General features: G+C 44.6%; 1 protein-coding gene across 3 annotated transcripts in view; it reads left to right on the top strand.

The window, feature by feature from the left end:
• LOC105670630 (uncharacterized) overlaps positions 1-22,513 on the top strand; it is a 178,649-nt gene that overhangs the window by 96,295 nt on the left and 59,841 nt on the right. Inside the window, exon 1 of one of the 3 annotated variants that reach the window (XM_012364256.2) lies at positions 14,151-14,351. The exons of the other annotated variants lie outside the window; for them this stretch is intronic. The gene's annotated coding sequence lies outside the window, so the exon portion shown is untranslated. Of the gene's footprint in view, positions 1-14,150; positions 14,352-22,513 lie in introns of those variants that run through there. 3 annotated transcript variants of the gene reach the window in all.

The raw sequence follows: 22,513 nt of genomic DNA on the forward strand, positions 1-22,513 counted from the left end.
GAAGAAGAAAACGGAGATGGTATTCTCAACGAAATTCGTAGCAGAGGAGGAGACAAAAGGCGATTAAGATCATTGCGGTGGCAATTTAGCGCGGTAACACGAATCAAAGCCCAAAAAAGCGGCCGATCTACAGACCTTCGGATTTGGATTTAACGAAGGAGGTTCGAGGAAACGAGCCCGGCACAGAGACAAAGCGTGAGATCGCGAGAAAGAGAGAGAAAGTGTGTGTGGAGGGAAAGAGGAGAGAGGAGGCGGGAAAGAGGAGAAGAAGATGAAGAAAGAGACGGGGAGAAAAGAAGGCGTCCAGTCGACAGAAGAACACGAAGACGCGGGAGGAATGAAGAGGGACGACGAGGGGAAGGTGAAAGAGAAAGACGCTGGAAAGGCGAAGTAAGGCTGTGGAAGGGTTTTCGAGGCGAGTCGCCGAGCCTAACCGTGCAGCACTCGAACTCGAACTCAAACAACTTTGAGCTGTGTGTACCCGCGCAAACAAAACAGCGCACTAATTGCTTACGTCACTCGGCAAGTCAATGGACTTCTTGACTGAGCACTCTGAGTCATGCAACTGAGCTCCAGCGAGGCGATGTGTGCCGCTCCGCTCCGCTCCGCGCCGCGCCGTGCCGCGCCGCGCTGCGTCGCCGTTGCCGCACCGCCAAGCCACCTCGGGTTTCAATTAAATCACGTCCACGCACTGTTTACCTCGCATAAACGCACTGGCTCCCTCGTACGCGGCACATCGACGATGTTAATGATGATGACGGCATGACGACATCGACTCGTCCGAAACGTTTTGCCTCGTCAGAGTTGTACGATCTTATTGCGCGTGTCTGTCGTCGAAAACGACGGCTGTATATTTCCGTGTATATTAATAGCCGCGCAATTATTTAGCGTTAATTTTAAGTTAGTTCGCTTCATGGAAGCGCGCCTTAACTCTCGCGTCCCTCCTCGCTTTCCGTCCAAAAGCGAACGAAATAAATCCAGAGCGATCGATCGGTGGCAAGCAATACGTAAGATGCGAGCAGGATAGCGAGTGTCGCAAGTGTATTCGAGCATGGAGAACGTATCCCCCGCGGTATGCACGAGAAGGGGCTATAGGAGCTATCTTAGATCGAACGGAGTCCAATTACCGACGTTATTAATTAATCCCCCACCTCGCCGCTCGACCGCCCGGTCCATCGTCTCTCGCTTCCATTCTCAACCCCATCGTCGTCCGTCTGTCCGCCAGAGATACCTGCGAGGGATATCCCCTCCAGCGTACTACATCCTCCATTACCGTCCTCGGCCTTCCGAATCTCGGTCGGTTTATACGCGCGAAAATCATTCCGCGTCGCTCGACTCGATAATGCACTTTGCGCTGCGAGCGACGTTAGTTTGCGCAATCCGTCTCTTTTCTCCAAGGCGATGTATAATTGCGAAAAGAGAGGATCCGGCGAAGCTAACGATCTCTCGTATCATTAAAATAGTCTGCAGTCGGTCTTTTAATATTCGTCTGGAATTAACGCTCTGTTTTTCATCGCCGGTATAAATCGACAAGCGGCCTTCTAAACGCCTTGCCAGAACTGTTTCGACTTCTGCCTTCCTCTCTGACTGTGCGAAACTAATTTCCGAAGTTCACACAGCCACGCGCAAGCCCTGCACCACTCTCGCAACGTGAACACACACGCGTATGCAATTTCACATGGTAATTGAAACGTATAACGCCATTGTTAAAGCATAATTGACCGACACCGGGCAACGCTGCGGTGAGTCAATCAAATCGAACTGACGTAAAAACGCCAATCAAAAGACCGAGCACAAAAACCGAGCGCTGGTCGGTAAAGGGGCTAGCTTCTTCCTAGCTATCCCCCCCTCTTTACTCTTCCCTCGACTTGATGGCCTCTTCTTGAAAGAGGAAAATGACAACACTCGCGCGCGCAACGACGAAACCGCTTCTCTGCCTCTTATTCCGGCCTCTCGGGAAAAGATCTCGGCGTCTCTGTTTCTCTCTCGTTCGCTCCATTCTCCCCTTCTTCCTCTCTCCGCCGTCTCACTAGAGAAGACACGGCGAAATGTTCCTCTCGATTTGTCAACCCGACCTCCCGAAATGTCTTTCCGCCGGGTGAAAAACGCGAAAGTATAGGCTGCAAAAAGAAAGATCGTTAAATGAACGGCCGTCGCTTCGAAACTAATGATTATCAAATATTAAAAAGTGTCAAGGGCGATTGTCTTTCGAAAATTATTGGTGAAAAAATTTCTTTCAATTCGCCGCGATGTTGTTTGAGAAATGTGATGTTGCTATTAATCGATTTCGTACACGTGTGATCTGCTCTCGAGCGTCGATAATTGTGAAATGACGGATCGCGATGCGCAAAAAATAGCGCGCGGCCGTGAGTCCCAGATAAGATCCCGCGCTGTAGGTGCATAAGGCCCAAAGTCGTCGAACCGGCAACACCGGGTCGCTGTGATCCCCGCAGTCTCTCAGGTAAGGATAAAAGGAGAGAAAAAGACGGGAGGGAAGGAGGGGAATCGCTCCCCTAGAATGTCCTTTGTCGCAGGCTTCCCCTCCTCCGTCCACCCCCTCCTTATCCGCATTGGAACTAAGCGAGTCCTAAGGCCCGTTTAGGCCCTTCGCATACGTGGAATGCGTATCTCCGCTACACGAGGGCTTACCATGTTAACCGCCGTCTCAAAGCCACTCCGCCGCTCGATTCTTTACGCTCTGATAATTTCGGAAGATAGATAAGCAGATCATATCTATCACGATCGAGACAGAGAATTCGATTGTCGAATCTGATGCGCAAGGTGTGCTTTATCGCGCAGATGCATCGCGTAAGATTAAATTTTTCACTAATCTGTGATGCAACAGGTTCGCGTTTACGTTATTTTCATCCGTTTTCTCCGTTCTGAAGATCATAAACGCGTGCGGTTGCGGTCGCAGATTATAGATCCGCAGATAATTTTTACTGCAGCCTCGCTCTCTGATCAACGACGAGTGGGAGGGAGGGTGGCAGAGGGAGTAAGGGCAGACGGGGGAACCCGCAGGTATTTACGATGGCACTCGGCCGGTGACATGGGTTTCTCCGACCAATGAATTTTAATTCCTCGGGCCCGGGCAGCCCCGCTGCGACACCAAGACGATGATTTAATATTTTAAGAAAATGAGGGGTCCGTCCTTAATTTAAGCGCGCTCTCGTCGTGGAGGACGGCCGTGTTGCTGGCAGCGGGAGACCTAGAAAGCCATTACCCAGATATTCGATTCGACAGTTTGAGAATGCTCTGCCGCCCGTCTCGCGCTCCTCCTCTGTCCACAACTTGATAATCCCTCTTCACGGGGCTCACGATGCGCACGACTCGGACTCCGACATTTTGAATAATAATCACGATGGACAGTGTACACTAACGAGTGGGTGAGGCGATCGGCATTTTCATCGGTAAGAATAGAACGTGTTAAATGTTTCACATCGCCAATTAACGAGAAAATTGCGAGAGATTGCAGGCCTCTAATTTTGCTTTTTTTTTCAACGAATACAATTCTGGGTTATTACGGAATTATGTTTTCTCTTGAAAATTGAACGCGCGCTTTAGTTCGATATTTTGTAGCAAGACAGTGCGAACTATCGATTCAGAAAGTGGAATTTAAAGTTTTATAATTCTTGATTTGGTCGCTGCTTGAGCAAACTAAATTATTTTTATCCTCAGTAATAAGTAAAAATTCTTCCCTTAAAAACTTATCGCAATCATAAATCATTGGAAATATTATCGCAGTATTATCAGCTGCAAATATTTATTTAGGATAACCCATGAAGACTACTCTAATAATAGACATTCTCGTTGACATGACAAGATACGATTGACTCGAAGATACGATTGAGAATTTTTTATCGAGTTATGGAATTTTTAGGAATTGTAAATTATTTTGAAGATATGATTGTTAAAACGAACATTGTTGGATAGGTTACATTAATTATCTCCAAAATTTTGAAAGAACACATTGCACATAAACGAAGGTAGGCAGGTACCTGTTGACAAGCATTTGCATGTGAATGCGACATGCTGTCGCGCTAAGCGACTCCTCTAATCTCCACGAGATTATTTTCTGAGGACGAGTTTCTTTCTAGCTATCGCCACCTTTTAGGGTAATTTTTTAAATTCTCTCGAATAATCCTCCGCGATCAATTTCATAAAATTTATGAAAATTTACAATAAATGTGGCAAGCTTTGATATAACAAACGATTATATTTATAACATGATATTTGTGATAGCACACATTGTTTTTTCTCTGTTTTATGTTAAAAGTATGTATGATAACATTTACAAATATAAATTCAGTTGTCTTTAAAACGTGGATATTTAATGATCAACTTGTTTGTCGTTGCAACGCGTGGACAGAGAAGAGGAATGGTCGTTAATTGCGTGTATAATATCACGACTTCGTGAGAGAAATAAATGTCGACGTTATGCGTCGGTCTAACCGACTTGTGTACGATGCGTGCAGCGAACAAATTTATTTATTTACTTATTTATTTATTTCGACAATGATAATTAAGCGATACGGCGCGTTTTAATGCGACATTATCTGCCAGCTTGTGCGGAATGCTCCAATTACATGGCTTGCGGTATTTTGATCGCATCCATCGCTTGTGTTTATCGTGAAGAGATACCTGAACTGCCGCTGGCGGAAGTCCCGAGGGAGGAGGAAAAAAGAAGGGATTGTCCCTTCGAAAGAGAAGGAAAACAAAGCCGAAGTGCAACGGCGTGTTTCGCCTAACTTTCGTCTAAGCGACGGTGGATTTTCTGAAATTGCCGTTAGCGCCGACAACTTGATCGCAAAAAATTTATGCGAAATATATATGCGGCTATATGAATCAAATATTAACAAAAAACGATATATACTTTTATTGACAATAACGAACATTATCAATCATGAGTTTTTATACATTTATTTTTTATTTTCTTTCCGTGCGCTGGTCGTTTCAAAATTTTATAGCGCTTCCTTATGAAATAAATAAAATTTTAATATAACATTTGAACTTAATATTTTATATAGAATTCAGTATCTCAAGAAAATATTTAAAAATCAACTTTTTACCCATTGAGACAACTAACTCTTTCAAACCGTCGCACGCCACACATCTTCAAAAGTTACCGCTAAACGTCCTGAAGTAAATGGTAAATGATAATACACCGACCGGAAGACAAAGACATTTAAATTTCAGGCTTTGCGTCTATCTAGAAAAAAAATCCAAAGCTCCGAGTCAGTGCCGGGTAGGCGAAGATCCAACAATAGCTCGTTCTTTTTAACGAGCGTCGCTTATTATGTCGCGTTCGTAGGAGCGTTTCTTGAGCACGAAAGCAGGTAGGAGGTGCGGTGGAAAGGAATAATTAAAGCGCATTTATGTGTAGGCCAATTCGTGATCACCGTCGCCGTCGGCCTCGGCTATCTGAATAGGTCCTGGGATGACGTATTAGCTCATATTTGTCTCCCGACAATACCGGCTAAACTCTCTGCCCAGGTGTCTGTCGTTTTACACTCTTCCATCTCTCGGGAGGACGCGCGTGTATGGAATTATAATGGGATAGACCGTAACATAGAACGAGAGGTGGGCAGCGGCAAAGGGGGAGGGAGAAATACGGCGAGCTCCAGAAGCAACCAGTTTGAATAATAAAAGTAACGTGTAAAAATATATGGCAAAAAAATGTGAAAAGGCGAAAAATATATCAAAATTTCAAATAATAGGTTCGATCGAATAATCCGCAAATTTTTAGCTCAAATATTATGGAACTATTACAAGTTTAATATTAAAAGTATAAAAAATGTTATTAAATGTTTGATTGAAACCAGTTTACATTTTTAATGCCTATAAATTTTTGCATCATGTGGATTTTAATACATTAATCGAAGAAAGAAATATCGATCCAGCAAATGTTTTAATATTGTGTGCGAGAGGAAGAGGGCGAAAGGACAAACACGGTCGTTCCTGCCAGTACAGTTCCACATTCCTCGGTCCCTACGGTCGGCCCCGCTCGTTCACTTTTGTCGTCCGGCGCATTAAGGCCGTGATAGTTCCGCGGTGTGTTTTTGTGATTAATCGCGTGATCTCGTCATTCGATATAATAAGATCGCTTTTAATCTCGCGCCGCGTACCGTGACGATCTAATTTAGTTTTACAATTGACGAAACAACGAGCATTTATTTCGCGAGCGGGTTAAAATCCTGCGATATTGATAGTAGAGAAAAAGGAGGGAGAGCAAAAATTTTAAAACGTCACGTTGAGCGAATATGCGAAAGTTCCACGGTGCGAAAAAAGATGGCGGTCGTCAAATTGATACATATTAATAAGAGTAGGGATTCGCGTTGTCAGATTTTTGCATAAATTTGAATCGGCGCGCGCGCACTCAGCAAGGATCTCAAATTTGAATAATCGAGAATAATTCCGAAGTTTTCACCGTGTAAACGCGCTGTAATCAGCGCAGAAGCGCGCGCGGGCGCGCACTATTCGCCTGCGAAACATTTCACTACGTAACACCTCGCGATGGGTAATTAACCGCGCGAGCGCGGAATCGAGAAACGTGTGGATTTCGCTTCCGCGAGCAAACGCTCGGCGTGTTTGCGCTTTTAATGAATCTTGACCGAGTAATGACGCATCTTTGTTTACTTGTTCCGATGCGAAATACCGCTATTAATTAGAATAATCAGCTTTATTAATCAGTTAGATAAACAAAGTTGAGCTCAATCAATTATAATTCATTAAATTGATCAGCCCGGGAAACAGCTTTATGCGAAGCCCCCATGTGTACCGGCTGGAATTCTATATTTTTCTTTTATCTGCATTTTCATTTCTTTACTTTGCTCTTCCCTAGATTTGACCGCGTGTTTTCTTTTATAATAATGAAATTTTGATTAACATTCGTGTTTTATTAGGAGTAACATTGCGACTGTTCTGAGAGATTAGCTTAAAAATGGCCATCTAACTAGATCAGAGCATATCGCAGAATCACAAAATTTCGTATTGCCTATAGGCTAGTCAGCTTCTAACAATACCGTTCAAGTGGCAACGTAACATATGTCTCTATATGTAGCAGGTAACGCGTAACTGTGTCGCGCGAAATGTCCGTCTGACCATGTTGTAGCGATGTCTACGAGCGGACAAGTATTTTTTATTCGATTTTTTTATTATATGTATATGTATATATATATATTTATATATTTATATATCAAGAACAACTTTAACATTTTCATGTGCAACGCATGTGCATGCAAAGTTTGAAAAACTAATAATTCAGAAATAACTCAGAAACGACATCTGCAATAAATACAAAGAATGATTATGTTTTGTTAAATTGAAGCGTCGGTAATCGTTTTTTCTCGAACGAAATAAGACGTAGAATGTAAATATTTTGGAGATCCTCGTGCATTTAATTACTTCGCGATAGTTTGGTGGAAATTTTGGAAATGTTCTTTGCGCTCGCACTTGGCTCGAACACCTCACCGCACCGTCGCCACGTTGCAGAGAGTTTGCTGCACGCAAATGAAGAATTGTCAGCCAAATACGGTTCGAGAGTGGTAAGGGGCGCTAGTAGGGGATGAATGGGACGTAATGCCGGGTCTACCCTGATTGTTGCACTCCTCTCCCTTCCTCGACCTCTCGAACCCATCGGAATTTCCAGTACGAATTTCCGGCTGCGACGTCACTTCCGTCGACCGGGAACAAGCGAATCCAGCTGCCCAGAATCGTCTATCCCAGCCCTATTTAAGCCCTTTCCGCCCTTGCCGAGATGCCATCTTCGCATCGACGCATAACAATCGGAAACGCGCGCGATTTAAACTTGTTAACGCCCGGCATTCTGAGTTCGGTTCATTTGCAAAATTTTGTTTCGCCTTCTTAATCGCCTCCATTCGCTATTAATAGATTTTCCGTTCTACAACTTTTCGCTTTCGTAAAAAAAAGGAAGGACGGCTTATAAAAATTGAATTTTTAATTAAATTATAAAACGAACGGCTAAAAGACGTGGATGGAGTGGCATTCAAGCGGCTATAAATAATAAAACTAGGAAAGCAAATATAATTACCTAACCGTATGTGCAACCGTGTTTGTGTACGGTCGTGCGACGACGACGCAACAATCGTAAGGCCGCTCGGCGAAAACGGGGGCGCTCTTTGAAAATGTGCCGACGCGAAGAATTAAGATTTCAGCGGCTCCCGCGAGATCGGCCCTAGCCAATTTAATCTTCGCAAGTGAAACTCTTTTCTCTTGTCCCTCGGTTACAATGCGTCTCACGGATATTCGAATTATACTACCACAATGGCCGAGGGATCATGCACTTAAAACGATTTCTTTCATATAACATATACAGCTGTAAAGCATTCGCAAAAGAGAAATCCTTCCTTCTATCATACATCCTTACTCTAATACACATTTTATAAATGAGAAAAGTGGCAAGGGGAGGCGTAAAGCTTAAGGACGAAGAGAGAGTATTATTGTTATTATTCTTTTATCGGTATCGTTATTGTTAGCGCGGTTGTTATGTCTGCGATGTTCCGTCGAAGGATATTACCTCTCCCTTCCCTAAAAAAAAAAAAAATGTCGTTCATCCGGCAGCCAACAATAGCCCCAGAATAATGATACGCGCTACCATTCACTGCATTGCATTACCTACATCATGCCGCGGCATTGTTTCCCGCATGTTCGGGTGTCATCCCTCGGCGCGAAATGGCTCGACACGTTTTCTCGTTCCCGTGCATCGCCAACCCTCACGACGAGCCTGTACACCTGTCTTCCGAGCTGGCCGCCTCTTTATTATCATTATCGCCATCGCGGACTTAATGTCGAAGCCGAACGCGACCGCGTCAGGCGGTATTTTTCTATTATCGCCCCGCACGCACGTTGTTTTTCCGCGCGGCAGACGAGAGACGGTACGCTGCTCCGCGTGTACGTACGACGCGTTTTTATTAGCCTGTGTCGAGATTTTGATTTTGTAACGAGGAGCGTACACGACCGCGCCGCACATTATTTTGCATTACGAAGTAAATCACATCGGGAACTGATCGAGCATAAAATCAAAATACTTCCGCGTTTTATTGTATTGGGAATTTTTTTTTATTTATTTTTTTTTATTTATTTTTTTTTTTTCCGTAACATTTATTACATTGTCCCGTTAACCTCTGTTAACTAATGCATAATTTTAAAATGAAATAAATACATACATAATAAAATAAATTCATACAAATTGAGAGAAATATGTAATTTTTAATTGGAAATGGAGAAATAAATATATCGAGAGCCGGGAAAATAATTGAAAATAATGCGCAACGTTTTTGCATACGAAATGGGTATCGAAATCAGAGACGATCCATCAATAGGATCACAACGAGGCCCAGGTATGAACCAAAAACGGCGGAAGCAGCGCGGACGGTCAAGAAAGGTCGACGGAGGGCTCAAAGGGGGGGAGGGGGTGGGCGAGGGGGAGAGGGGCATTGAAAAGCGGTCCTGCGATCAAGAGAGCCAATTACCCACCCTCGCACAAGTGCACCCCGTCGAACATATTTTTCCTACGTAGCTTACGCGAACACTCGAAGCGCACTCAAGCGCTCGCATATGCGAGCTGCATTTCGAGGAGGCGGGCGCGCATAATGCCTTGCAAATCTCCGCGCATGCACATTATATACGGATCGGGATCATGCATCGAGTCGGCTCGCGGGTTGAGGGGAATGGTAGGCAGGATGGTAAGAGAGGACAAGGGGAGGCTAATAAAGCTAAGGGTGCCCTGCGACGTCGCATTTACTCGGCCAAATTTACCGCGAAAACATATTTGCTTCGAGAAAGTCCCGCGGCTGATCCTCAAGCTCCCACATGTACCCGCGCTCTTTGTTGCCACTCGCATTTTCTAAAAGCAACGAATTTCTACCGGAGTCGATAACGCTACTGTCGGTCAAAAAAACTTGCCGAAAATTCAGCGGAATCGGGAATATATATAAAATAAATATCCGAGATTGTCGAAAAGCGCACATCTCTCATCGTATTTCGTGCAAAATTAATTAAATTAAAAATGCCGTTAATTAAAAATAATTAAATTATTCGATCAATAATAGTGGTTATTCGAAAAAATTTGTAACGAGTGAGAATACATTTGAGAAGATTGAATAAACCTGAAAATTCAGCGGTTTAGATCGCTTCGAACGACGAAAACATCCTCTAAATTGGCGAGAACCCGCTTGGGTTGCGCTTTTAATAAGCAGCACGCAGCTTCTTTTATAGCGAGAAATATTCAACACCTCTGACGGGCACGCACACGATGCCATTCGTAGACGACCGTTATAAATTTGCTGCGGAAACCTCTGATTTTTAGTGGCAATGATTTTGCGGGGATATGACACCCGCCTACACGAGGCTACCATGTAAGGTGCGTGTATTTTGGCGATTTTTACGACGGGGCTTTACGAGTCCCGAGCGTTCTCGGGAACCCCGTAATGACCTTCGGAAGTTTGCGGAAAAAAGGTCAAGTAAGAATTGGCCGCGAGAATCGACGAGGCCCCTGAGAAGCTTCGTCGATGCCTTCTCCCGCAACGTGACGTGATAATGCGGGACGGCGAGCATACTCTGTGTTCATTATATACCGCTTATTGTTACTTCAAATTCGAGGCTTAAAATTGATAAAATGTGGTGGGCGATTAGATTATTTGACAGATTCAATTAACAGAATCAATTTAATTTGAGATTCCCTAATAATTCTATAAGCGCGACAATTATTATATGTATTTTAATTACTCGGTATAGCAATTTTCATCAAAATTCCAACCTCGAAGCCTATCAGATGTAGCTGTTTGTTTGGCCTCTCGACTCGGTATCAAATTAGAACTGCTTTCCATCTGACGTCCGCCCCGCCCCAATGCAGCTTCCGAATCCCGAACTGACCTGTCCAAAGGGCCGACCACCCTAGAGCAGAAACGAGCTAAGGTCACCACCACGTGACCGCAAGACATATACCTGCGGGCGCGATATCATATCCGTCTCGTTTCTCGATTCGAGCGACATTCGTTTAAGTATATTACTCCGACGCGACGACAAGGCGTAATTTCAATGTAATTTTCGCAATTGCCCGGAGATTGATGGTCGGAAATTTGCGATTCCGTCCGTCGTTATTAGAAGGCGATCGGCGGATCGTTCAGACGGAGTAGAAAAACAGTCGCGGCGTGGAATCTCATCCTTATTGGATTACGAAGGAACAATCCTAAGATCCGTTAACGAGTCCTGCGGTCGGCGCGATCTGCGATAGAAATCCTAATGCCTTCTGACAGGCGTGCCAAGGAAGAACAGTCGGCGCCTTTCCGAACTATCCGCCGCAATTATCCGAAACCTCTGTCGGTTTATTTTTTTTTTTCTGCCTCGTCCGACAGGACCTTCCGGACGACCAGCCATTGTCCTCACCTCCGTTCCGTGTTTTTCTCCCGCCGGTAGATGTGAACTAAGATAAAAGTTTTGACAAGTGCACTCTGGCCCGGCGACCGTGAACGAATCGCGGGGGACGACGAGAGTGACCGTTCGGCCGGAGAACTTGAGCACGGGGCTATTTACCTATTTCTACTTTTCGAAAATTTTATTCCAGATTTCGCGATCCGTTTCCTCAAAACGGTCGGTAAACGAACGGTAAACGCGGTCGTGTCGAATTTGCGTTTCAAATAACGGTCACTCCCATTCATTCGTCTTATGTATTCGACGAATTAACATACCCATTTGCAACAAAATAGAAACATTATTCGTATCGCACACAAGGTCGCACGATGCTATCAATAATGTTTTCGTATCGTTAGTGTCACTGCGCTCTAATGTTTGTCGTACTTTTAGCGCGTTCAAGGTTGAAATCGTCGAATGAAAAAGACCGATTGATAAGAAAACGGAGTTAATGTCGCGAGTGCATATCGAGTAGGTTGAGATATGTAAATCGGCTTTTACAAGTCGCGGTAAAAAGGTTACACAAATTGGTTCGACGTGTTGTACGTAACCGCTCGAAAAACTTCACGCCGATCGCATACCGACTTGCCGTCGATCCGAGACGGTTTTATCCAGTTCCTTACCGGTTCGTTCACCCGTCGGATGGCCTCAAGTATCCGCTTGGCCCGATTAGGGAACGCCATAGCGTGCACAGTCAAGTTGCGCTCTTCGATTCGAGGAAAATAAAGTTCTAATTTTTCAACCGAACCGGTATTAGACGTCGGCCCCTTTTTGTAGTTGGAGCGTAAAATCTTGGAGACACTCGACTTCATATTCCGAATATTCGTGTGTTACCTTTATTTAATAAGAATACAATTAGGATATTATTCTGAATTATATTATTGTTGGCATAGAAAAGCCCGAGCAAAATTACTAACAATAACATTTGCGTCTTAGTTTTTCTCTGCTCCTCTCTCTCTCTCTCTCTCTCTCTCTCTCTCTCTCTCTCTCTCTCTCTCTCTCTCCCTAATTTAACGTTAAGACGCTTAGTTGGGAGGAGTCGAAGTGGGTTTCCGGTACGTAACCCATCGCCTCGCAATATCGCGGACGCGAGAAAAGATTTCTAACATGTCGCTCTGAGAGAGAGAGAGAGAGAGCGCGCGACCGCTCGCTGGTGCGAGACACGACGAGGCGGAGCGTAATAAAAATAAGTAATTACTGCAAGTAATCCTCCCCTCTACTCCCCCGCGACGCGCTCCTCCGCCCCGCGCGAGTCGTTCAATTAACGGGAATACTGTTGTCTTCCCACCCAACCCTCTCTTCCACTCGCTCCTCTCCTCGCCGCTCGCACCCCCCCCGGACTCTCCTATCCTCCCATCCGCTCCTCTCGTCCGTTCACAAAACCCGCGAAATGTTTCACTCGCAAAGTCGCGTGGAGCGCGCGCCGCGGCGCAGAAGGGCGCCTCTCACCCGGGGGGAAAGGGGCTCCGCGGCGTGGAGGGATCGGTATCGATGCCCCTCCTTCACTCACGCCCCTGACGTCCATCTATCCGCCGCTCCCTCCGCCGCTGCGGTTCCGAAGACCGCGCGCTATCCCTCCCGCATCCGATCTTCGTCCTTACCGCGTGTACCGCTCTCTCGCACTCTCTCCTGCCATCCCCGCCACGCTGGTGCATGCTACAAGGTGGGGGGAAGCCGACGCGGCGGCTCTTCTGGCCGCCACTCGTTCGTCCGACACCGTGCAGCGCGAATCGAGCTGCCGTTGCTCTGCTTTCTGCGTGTCGCGCGACGTGCTCTCCGCGACGTGCGCTCGCAACTCTCGGGTTCCGGTTTGCCTTGACTTGAACCGCTCGCGCGCGCAAGAGAGACGGAGTGAGAGTCCGTGAGATTAAAAGTCGAGGTCAGACGTGCGTCTCCGAGTGAAGTTCGCGGAATGTGTCGCGTTTAAGCGTCGCGCACAGAGCTCCGCTAATTGTAAGTGTTTCTCTCGCGTTCTCCGAAACGAACACGCGCAGATCGTTTCGCTGTCCAGAGTGTGACAAACGTAAACTCCCGAGAATTAGCGCGGCGTGCCAATTGCGGGTATATATTGAGTGATCGAATTCGAAGCCCGGGGAAGACGCGATTGGATTGCTTGGTGGATCCCGCGGATCGCGTAAGGTGCTTTCGGAGTGCTGAAATGTGTTTGCAATCGAGGAGAGTTCCGAGGATCGCTGTCGATCCAACACTCATCTCGAAAAGAGCTAGCTCTGTGAGCGTGTCTGGAAGCTAAAAGCACGGTAGATCAGAGCAGACGGCGGTTATTATCGATCGCGGGATTGATCGCCTCATTCAACCTGATGTTTCACGATCTTAAAGAGGAGAAGGGCTTCAACGTCAGTCGCAAGCATCGCGAGATATCTCGGCGGAACAGGATTCTTCTCGGCGTAATGCCGTTGATTAATTACAGATTAGTGACGCGCAATCTTTAATGGATCGACGCCAAGTAGACAGAGTGCACGAACTCGCGTTGTCTCATTGATCGAAAGTGAACCTCGAAAAGCGCGTCCGAGACCGAGAAGCGGACGTCTGGAGCATTAGCGGGCGCACTCGCGGCGTGCGTACGTTCCCGAGATCGATAGCTCGTGGAGGAGGACAGAACGAAGGATCCTCGCGAGTCGCACGAGGACTGCGCTCGACCGGTGGACACCTGCTCGCGATGCCGTCGCGCGTCGCTACGTCGCTGTGCGGCGCGCCGTGAGGAGGACCGTGTGTGCCGTGTTGCGAGGAGCGGCGAGCGCGCGGGGCGCGCGTGAGGATCATCCTCGATCCACCTCCTCGAGGATCACGACGTGGGATCGTCGTCGCTGTTCGGCTAGTGAAACAAAAAAGTGCCTGGTACACGATTGTCCAAGATTTAGCGGTTGATCAGCTCCAACAGCCTACGCATGCCGGCGATCGCGGTGAGTGTAACGCCTTCGATAACTTGCCTCTTTTTATCTCTTCGCGGAAGATCGACGTTGCCGATAAGCGCGGCATTCTCGCCTCCGGCTCGATGATTCGATTCATGTAGGCGCGATTTGTCGACCGATGCGTCACGGAACACAACCGATCGCATATGTAAAATAAATAAAAGCAGCGGAATTCTTAACGCTGGAACTTTTAGTTTTTCTCTATATTTTTTTTAGATTCGATTAGGATTATATACAAGATTAGGAAAGATTTATAACAGTTTGGACAAAGTTACACATCTACATAAATGTAATATAAATTGATTCTCTTTTAAATATGGAGATGTGAAAAATTAAGACCTTGTTGTGATATTCTCCAGTCTTTATTTATTCGCGTTAAAAATTGATGCGTACAATGCATATAAATTTAATTGATATTCATAAATATTTAATATATTTAAAAATTAAAATATCCATTGCAAATGTAAACACTACACACGCACATCTCTTTCTATATTTACTGGAAAATATATAAATGAAAGATTAATGGGCCGGTCATATATAAATTCGGATTTTACTTCTTTATGCATTTATTAATTAAATATTAAAAGCTTTGCAGATAATATAAATTAAAAAATTCGCTTCTGTGGGAATATAAATTCACATTTTATTAATCTCTGCACATACAATGTATGAATTAAAAATCGAAGGGCGCTCTTACAATTCAAACTGAATCTCATTTATTTGCACATGCCATATTTAAACATTTTATGTTTCATGGCAAATATGTATTTAAAAATTAAACTAGTCGTCGCAAATATAAGTTTCCGTTTATCGAAGAGCCGATGGAAAATACGGGCTCGTAATTTCGATTGAAAATTTTTTCATTCGCTCGATACGTATTGCTCCCATCCGTGCCTACGTTCTTTTTTTTCCTTTTTTTTCCTTTTTTTTCTTTTTTTTTTTTTTTTTGAATTGTGTTGTCTACCTGCAAATGGGAAAACATTGTCCCTATATGGTCGCTATCTTTGTCGGCGGAAGGGGTTAGTGTCCACGTGTGAAGGCCTCGTGTGAAGTCCACGTTCTCGTTTACACAGCAGCAATCAAAATATTTCTCGTTCTTCGACCAAAGTTCCCGCGTTTGTACTCACAAGAGCTGGCGTTAACCCTCGGGGGGTTTAATGTCCAGCACCAGCTCCGTAGCATGCGTTTGTCGCAGTTCTAATCTGCAGCAACTGTGAGCTAGTGGTTTCGTCTTCGAACCGTTAACTCCTTGAAATGAACTCTTGGATACATCTTCGCTCCTTAGATCATTAATTTAAGAGCGCCTTAGATCTCGCGGTCCTTAAACGATACTGTATCAAGATCCTTAGATTTCTAACATTGAATTTTGAATCTATCCTCGGACTCTCGCGTCGAGACGTTGATTTCTCATAGCTGATTTGCCCGCGTTCTACGAACGAAATCTCCGATCGCCGTGCAGGCGGCAGCGTTTCCCGCGATGAAAGCATCGCGCCGACCGATAGCTACGAGAAGACTGAGAAGAAATTTCCGAGTAAGGTCGCGGGGGGAAGAGAGAGCGGGACACGCAGGCGCGTCCGCTGCCACGTGGTTGTCGCGGTCGGATCCGGGCGACTAGGTGTTAACCTTTTTCGAAAATCGACTAGCTACGCCGCCGTCGTGGCGGAAGGCGAAGGGCGGCGGGCATCGCGTCGCTTTGGCAAAACAAGTAGTTACGTGAGCCCTGGCCCGCCGCCAAGCGGTTTTCAACTTTCGAGTCAAACTCGAATATTCTTTGCGGAGGCACTGTCCTCCCACCTTATGCACTCTGACGCAAATTGCACCATTGATTATATTGAGCAACAAAACTTGCTCGATTTCTTATCGTAAACATTGCACAATTTTTCTACTTGTATTAAATTTTCGATACAATGAGATTAAGCTGCCAATTTCGAAATCCATTTGAAAGAAACTTGGGCCTTTATCGGTTCTACTTTCTCGGTCGAGCACAAGTTGTGCAGCATCTCTTACGATTCGTGACTTCTTGCGAGAAATATCACGCGACTCGAACGTAGTCGCAACGTAGAAGCGTCGCGTTAAACGGATAAGATATTGACGGAGCACTCTTTCTTTGGCACGCACTTTCTAGTTATGCGAGATTAACTGCAAATTGACGCGACATATCTTTCCGCGTGATTTATTTACATTATCGACAGATTGATCCATCTTGGCAAGGTTTTTCTCTGTCAAAATTCACGAATTCTCCCAAAATCACAATTTCCACTTGATAAAACTTGTTTGACAATTACGTTATCGTCTACAAATTTGCGAATGCAATGTGTACATTGCGCGTCATTCGCTTTACACTGCCAAATAGGTGTTTTTAGAGATTAAACGTGCATTCGTCTTGCGTCTATTCGTATATTATATTCGATTCGTATAATTTGAAAAACTCTAGAGCTAATTATAAATAAGATAGCTTGTTGGTTGATAAATCCAAAGCAAATATCTGAAAAAGTCAAAGTGCCTGGCTATTAGTGATGCTTAGTGTACATACAAAGGATTATTTCTCTATTCATCTATGAATTTCTGGATGGTACTGTACATCTCATATGATGCTATCTCATGACAGATATACCCGCGAATGGCCGATCGAACCAATTAAAACCTCATGGCCGATATAATCAGAAACGACGAGTATTAGTCTATAATTCTCTATAATTCTGTAATTCTGCGGATCACCTGGATTCAGGATGATATCAGGAATTTCCCGCGCGTTCATTACCAAACCGCGAAAACTGTTAAGCGAACCGGACGGAGTTTCAGCCGGGAAATAACAGGGTCTCCGCGACACTAAATTCGCAAATGGTGTGACCGCGACGACGCATCGGCGACCACGTGGAGAGTCTTTTTCCTCCGCGTTATTGCGCGCCCGCGATACGCCGCCGGCGCTCGTAAGGAATCACGGTTAACGAAATTATTTTTGAAGGCGGATATAAGGCGCGCGCGTTATAACTCGTAAGGAAAGTTGCTCGAATATGAGTGCGGCGCGCAGCGTACGTATAAAATATTTCCAACGGCGCGATATTAGTTCGCCGACTATTTTCAGTTTGGCAGCGTGCTGCGCCGCGCGTTTGCATGTACTATCGTATCAAGGTTGAGACGCGAAATCACGGCGGCCAGGTAATTTGTCTTTTGTGTTGCTAGTTTTCGATGATACCGATCGCGCACGTCCAAAGATAGCGCGCAACAAATGAGAATTAATACCGCGCCAGCTGCGCGTCTGTCTCTCTTTTTTTCTTTTTCTCTCTCTCTCTCTTTTTTTTTTTGTATCCAACAATAGTAAATATATATCCCGTACGAATTTTCACAGCCGCTTGTGCACCACGAAAACGACAACTGCAGCGCGCCCAGTGGTAATAAGCGATAAATTAATAAACACGTTTTTGTAAATTGAAAATTAAAATTAATAGAAAGAATATTTGTATCTCGCATTTCAACTAATACTGAAAAAGCTAATCTAAAAGCCAAACTTAATAAATGAAACAAAACTACGGGGAAATTAATTCAACAATTAGATTTAACAGAAGTGTAGCTAGCAAAAATATCCAAAAGGCTTTTTGGCAAAAATGATATCGCGCTTTTTTAAAGTACGATACTCACTCGGGGCTGAAGGATTGCTCACGGCCGTTTTGGGGATGACATCCGGGAGCGGCGGGTGCGGCAGTACATCCGCGCACGAAGATATACTTAACTTTTAATTACTATCATATAACTAATTAGCCCCGGATGGGCGGGGGTTTTGTATATTAATTTAATTTTCAATCTCACAGGGTAATTCTTGGCGCAACGTTAGTTTTAATCAACCCTCCGACGCGCTCCACACGCTAGCACGGCTCCGCAGGCGGTGGGCCGCGAGACGGCAGAGGGGGCGAAACGGGGGGAGGGGGAGGGGAAATGGTTAGCTAAGGGTGGCTCGGAGTGCTCCGGGGTGGAGTTGAGGGGCAACGGTGGAACGGAGTACACCTACTCAGCTAATAAAAAGCGGCAATAAAAAGCACCCCTTAGGACCACTATGGATATCTCGCTTTCCTTCTCCTCCTCCCCTCTCCCTCCCCCTCCCCCCTCCCTCCCCCTCCTCGTGGCCTCTCGGAACCGCCGTATTTCTTTCTCTGTCTTTGTGTACCAGGTTTATTCACCTGCCCGGGATTAACTTTAATCAAGTATTTACATTTTAATTCGCTGCCATGTACACTCAACCGAGCCCGCCGCCCTTTACGATAACATCGTCGTTTAATTGCAAACTGCCACTTTCCGACGACGAGACGTCTGCTAGCGCGAGCCGGGCCCATGTCGATTTCATCCTTCTTCGTCGCCTCAAACCGCCGCGATAATGAGAATGCACAGATGGAGACTTTATCAATATTCCGGCCAGAAATCATTCGAAATTAAGTAGGAAGATTACAGTAATGGCGAGAATCGTATGAAAACTCCGACGGCAGATATAACTCGATACATTAAATATGTATGTGAATTTACGCGATTGCATCATGTTTATTATGATAAAGAGTCATCGTGCTAGATAGTGTCAATAAACATATGGCGCCGTACATATTTTCTGGATGCTTATTGATAACTCTCGTCAGACTTCTATCATAGATAACAATTTCAGTAAACAAACTAAGTAATAAGATGTTGATTAAAAGTACGAGTTACATGTAACCTGCGTAGTAATCGACACATTTCGACGACTCAATTGCGACGATACTTGTGCGGCAACAGTTTTGCAAGACGCTAGACAAAAAGCTACGTTTCCGAAAGATAACGAACGTAATTAATGATTGAAACTAAGTTGAACACGTATTAATGAAAAATGTAATTCAGAGCTTATAAAAACGCCGAGGCCGTGTGAGGTGAAGTGCTCTTTCTGAAATAATCCTCGATACATTAATCACAAAGAGGATTTATTACTTAGAGCGGCCAGATAAATATTATGCTCGAGGTTAATACCTAAATGGACCATCAGCGCGCATTATTATCGATACAGCTCTCGCTGTTTCGTCGACATTTTACCAAACCTGTTCAACATATGCATTTCGCGCTTCCAATTAGCCTCGTCCGGCAATTTCTGAATAGTTTATGAAGGCGCATTTAATAATTAATTTTATTGCTGCGTAATCAGTACTCGTGATAGATAAGATTAAAGCATTGAATAAAGCATTCGAAATATAATGGCAAGAAAAAGAGATAATGGAGCCGCGTAATGTGTAGCTTGTAGCTGCCGTTTCATTAATATATTTTTCAACATTTATTCACCGTTTTACAAGCCTCGTCAAACTTTTCCCAAGATTTTTACTCGCAACGTAAACCTATCAAATCTGCTGCACTACACGATACACTTACATTACTCGATTGCGCTCGCGCGCGTGTACTAGCCACTCGTATTGACTTGTATTTGTACCCTTCATGAGGCGCACGTGTGCGTGCGTGCGTGTAGCTCGCCGGGAGTGCGCGTCGCGCACGTGTATGCGTGCGGAGGCAAACTGTAGTGCGGAGAACGGAGAGGTAGGAAGAGTAAACAAGAGCAAGAGGGACAGAGTAGGTTCCTACGAAATGGAGAGACAAAGAGGGGGGAATGCAGCTCGGAAAGAGACGAAATGAGAGTGCAAGATGGAAGGAGACGGAGAGCGTTGAGGTAGAGATAGCCGAGTGTGGGTAGAAGGAATGAGAACGAGAGAGCAAGATATAGAAAGAGAGAAATATATATATATATATATATATTTATATACGTGCGAGGGAACTAGATAGAGGCGAAGCGTGTACGCGAAACAAAGATAGGAATAGAGAAGGTACATTGGAAACCGCCGCTGTAACGGAGAGTGATAGAGCGCGTGAGTGCGAGGAAAACGGCCAGAGATGGATGCGCATGCATGCGAGAGAGAAAGAGAGAATGCGAAAAATAGGAATATATGCAAGATAGCGAGAAAGAGACGGGCAAAGGGGGAAAGAGCGCGAACGATCTCGTGAGACGGAGGAGAGAAGGAGAGGAATGGAAGACGAGTGTACACTCGCGGTAGAGAGAGCGTGGAAGGAAGATAGTGGGTGCATGTGTGTGTGTGTGTATGTGTGCAGTGAACACAGATAGAATGTGTGCAGAGGAGCGAAGAGGAGGCAGGTAAAGGGAAAGAGGTACGCAGGCGCACGTGAGTATGTTACGGGGATGGCCAGAGGGCAGCTAACGTTTATAATATTAACGCTAATGGACTACCTTATACCTTATATACCGACCGACCCCTCACTAGCCCCCCCTCCTCCCGCCGCTGCGTCTCCAGACACCCTCCTCAGTCCACGGTGAAGTACAGGATAATATTCATGGATGTATTCAAGCTAATGCACCAAGGCGTCCGCCGTAGTAATAACGAAGTAAAGCCCGAAAGTAACGTTGCTGATTTTTAATTATTTCACCGTTGCAAGGATCGTCATCGCGCGGAATGTTATCGATCTCCGGATGATTTTGAAACGATATTATTTTGATGTCGGAAGCAAACAACATCGTCACCGATATTTTGGTGGCGCAACGAACTTCGCGCAGAAACGCAACTCCGAACGCAGCCATTAAATCTATTTCATTAAACGCACGAGTGGACGCCTGCAATCCGTTTCAAGACGGATTGCGTACAGTCTCCGCGATTATGCCTGCGCGACGAGTCCTTGATTATTCTATTAAGGTCTCCTCCGCGCATTCCGTCAAACGTGTGGAAAAATGTAATACTTATGTCGATTGTTCTCGTTATTTTTTTTTTTTTTTTTTTTACACGCGTGATACACCGGAGTTCCGCAATTTTGCAGCCACCGCGTAAAAACTTGTCAATTCCATATGGCGCAGGGTCGTGCGGCCCACCTGTCGCGAATCTCAATCCAGTCACCCCGTAGAGCACTCTGGGATAATGTATAGTAACGGAACACCTAAGTAAAAGTCGTTTCACGTACGTGAGTTTATATCGGCGGTGCGCATATATGCGCGAATATGCCGCGAGAACGCGCGCCAGTGTGCGTGCACCTGTGTATGCGCTAGACAAATTGTGGCATTCAATCCGCTGTTCATCTACTGTTAATTTCTAACGCTAATCGTAACAACTTTTTACGTTATTTTATACATAACGGTTTAGCGAAAGATAAAAAGAAAATATGGATACTATTTACTCATGCAATAATACCGATAAACTTCCCGACATTGTTGATGTTTTTTTAAAAACAATGTTATTTTATCAGTAACGAAACACGCGCGGCTCTTAAAAATATTTATTGTTCAAACTTTCCGAAATATAATTTTCAATATTTGTCATTTAAATGAATCTTATTGCCTTTTTTTTTTGTTAATGAGGATAAAACAGCGCGAATGGGAATAATAGCACGAAATGGCGACAATTTTGTCGGCTCCTATAAATTGAATAAGGACATTTGCATAATTAACCGCGTGTTTTCCGATAGAATTAATTTAATTACGGTGTTTCCCTTCTTATTTAAAACATGATGAGAAATAGATATTTGGACAGCTATAAAACGGTTGTGAATCCCTAACTACGAGATAAATATATCAGAGAGTTTCTAAGTATATTAGGAATACATTGCCTTTGCTGAATTATTCGAGTGCTTTCAAGAAATTGCAGGATGCATTAGCTTACATTACGGCAGTTCCATTACATTATGAATATTACTCTGTATATTGATGAGGAAAGAGGGGTGGAGAGAAAGAGAGATATAAGGCTCTCGATATATGACTGTGGTGCATTTTATTATTTCTAACATTCCTCATGCGTCAATATCGCCGCCAGTTGATTAATGGCACGCATCTTTCAATGATTGCTGGTTAAGACTGTTGTTTTTATTTATATATAAATATACTAAAACAAATATCCGAAATTAAACTTGGCGGACAAGAAATGTAATTAAATTTTGAAGTTTTTATAATTGCAGAACGTTTTAAATGATGTACGAATTTCTCATTTGTTAAAATGACGAATAGGAAATGACGAAATATCATAAAATATTGATATAATTTAAATTTATGAGATGTTATACGCTCATATTTTCTCTCTTTCTCTCTCTTTCTCGCGGAGAAACTACGGCTCTCTTCCTTATTCATCTTTCCTTTGCTATGATCAATCGTTAAA

Source organism: Linepithema humile, chromosome 6 (assembly GCF_040581485.1).
Source record: "Linepithema humile isolate Giens D197 chromosome 6, Lhum_UNIL_v1.0, whole genome shotgun sequence".
NCBI classification, from domain to species: Eukaryota; Metazoa; Arthropoda; class Insecta; order Hymenoptera; family Formicidae; genus Linepithema; species Linepithema humile.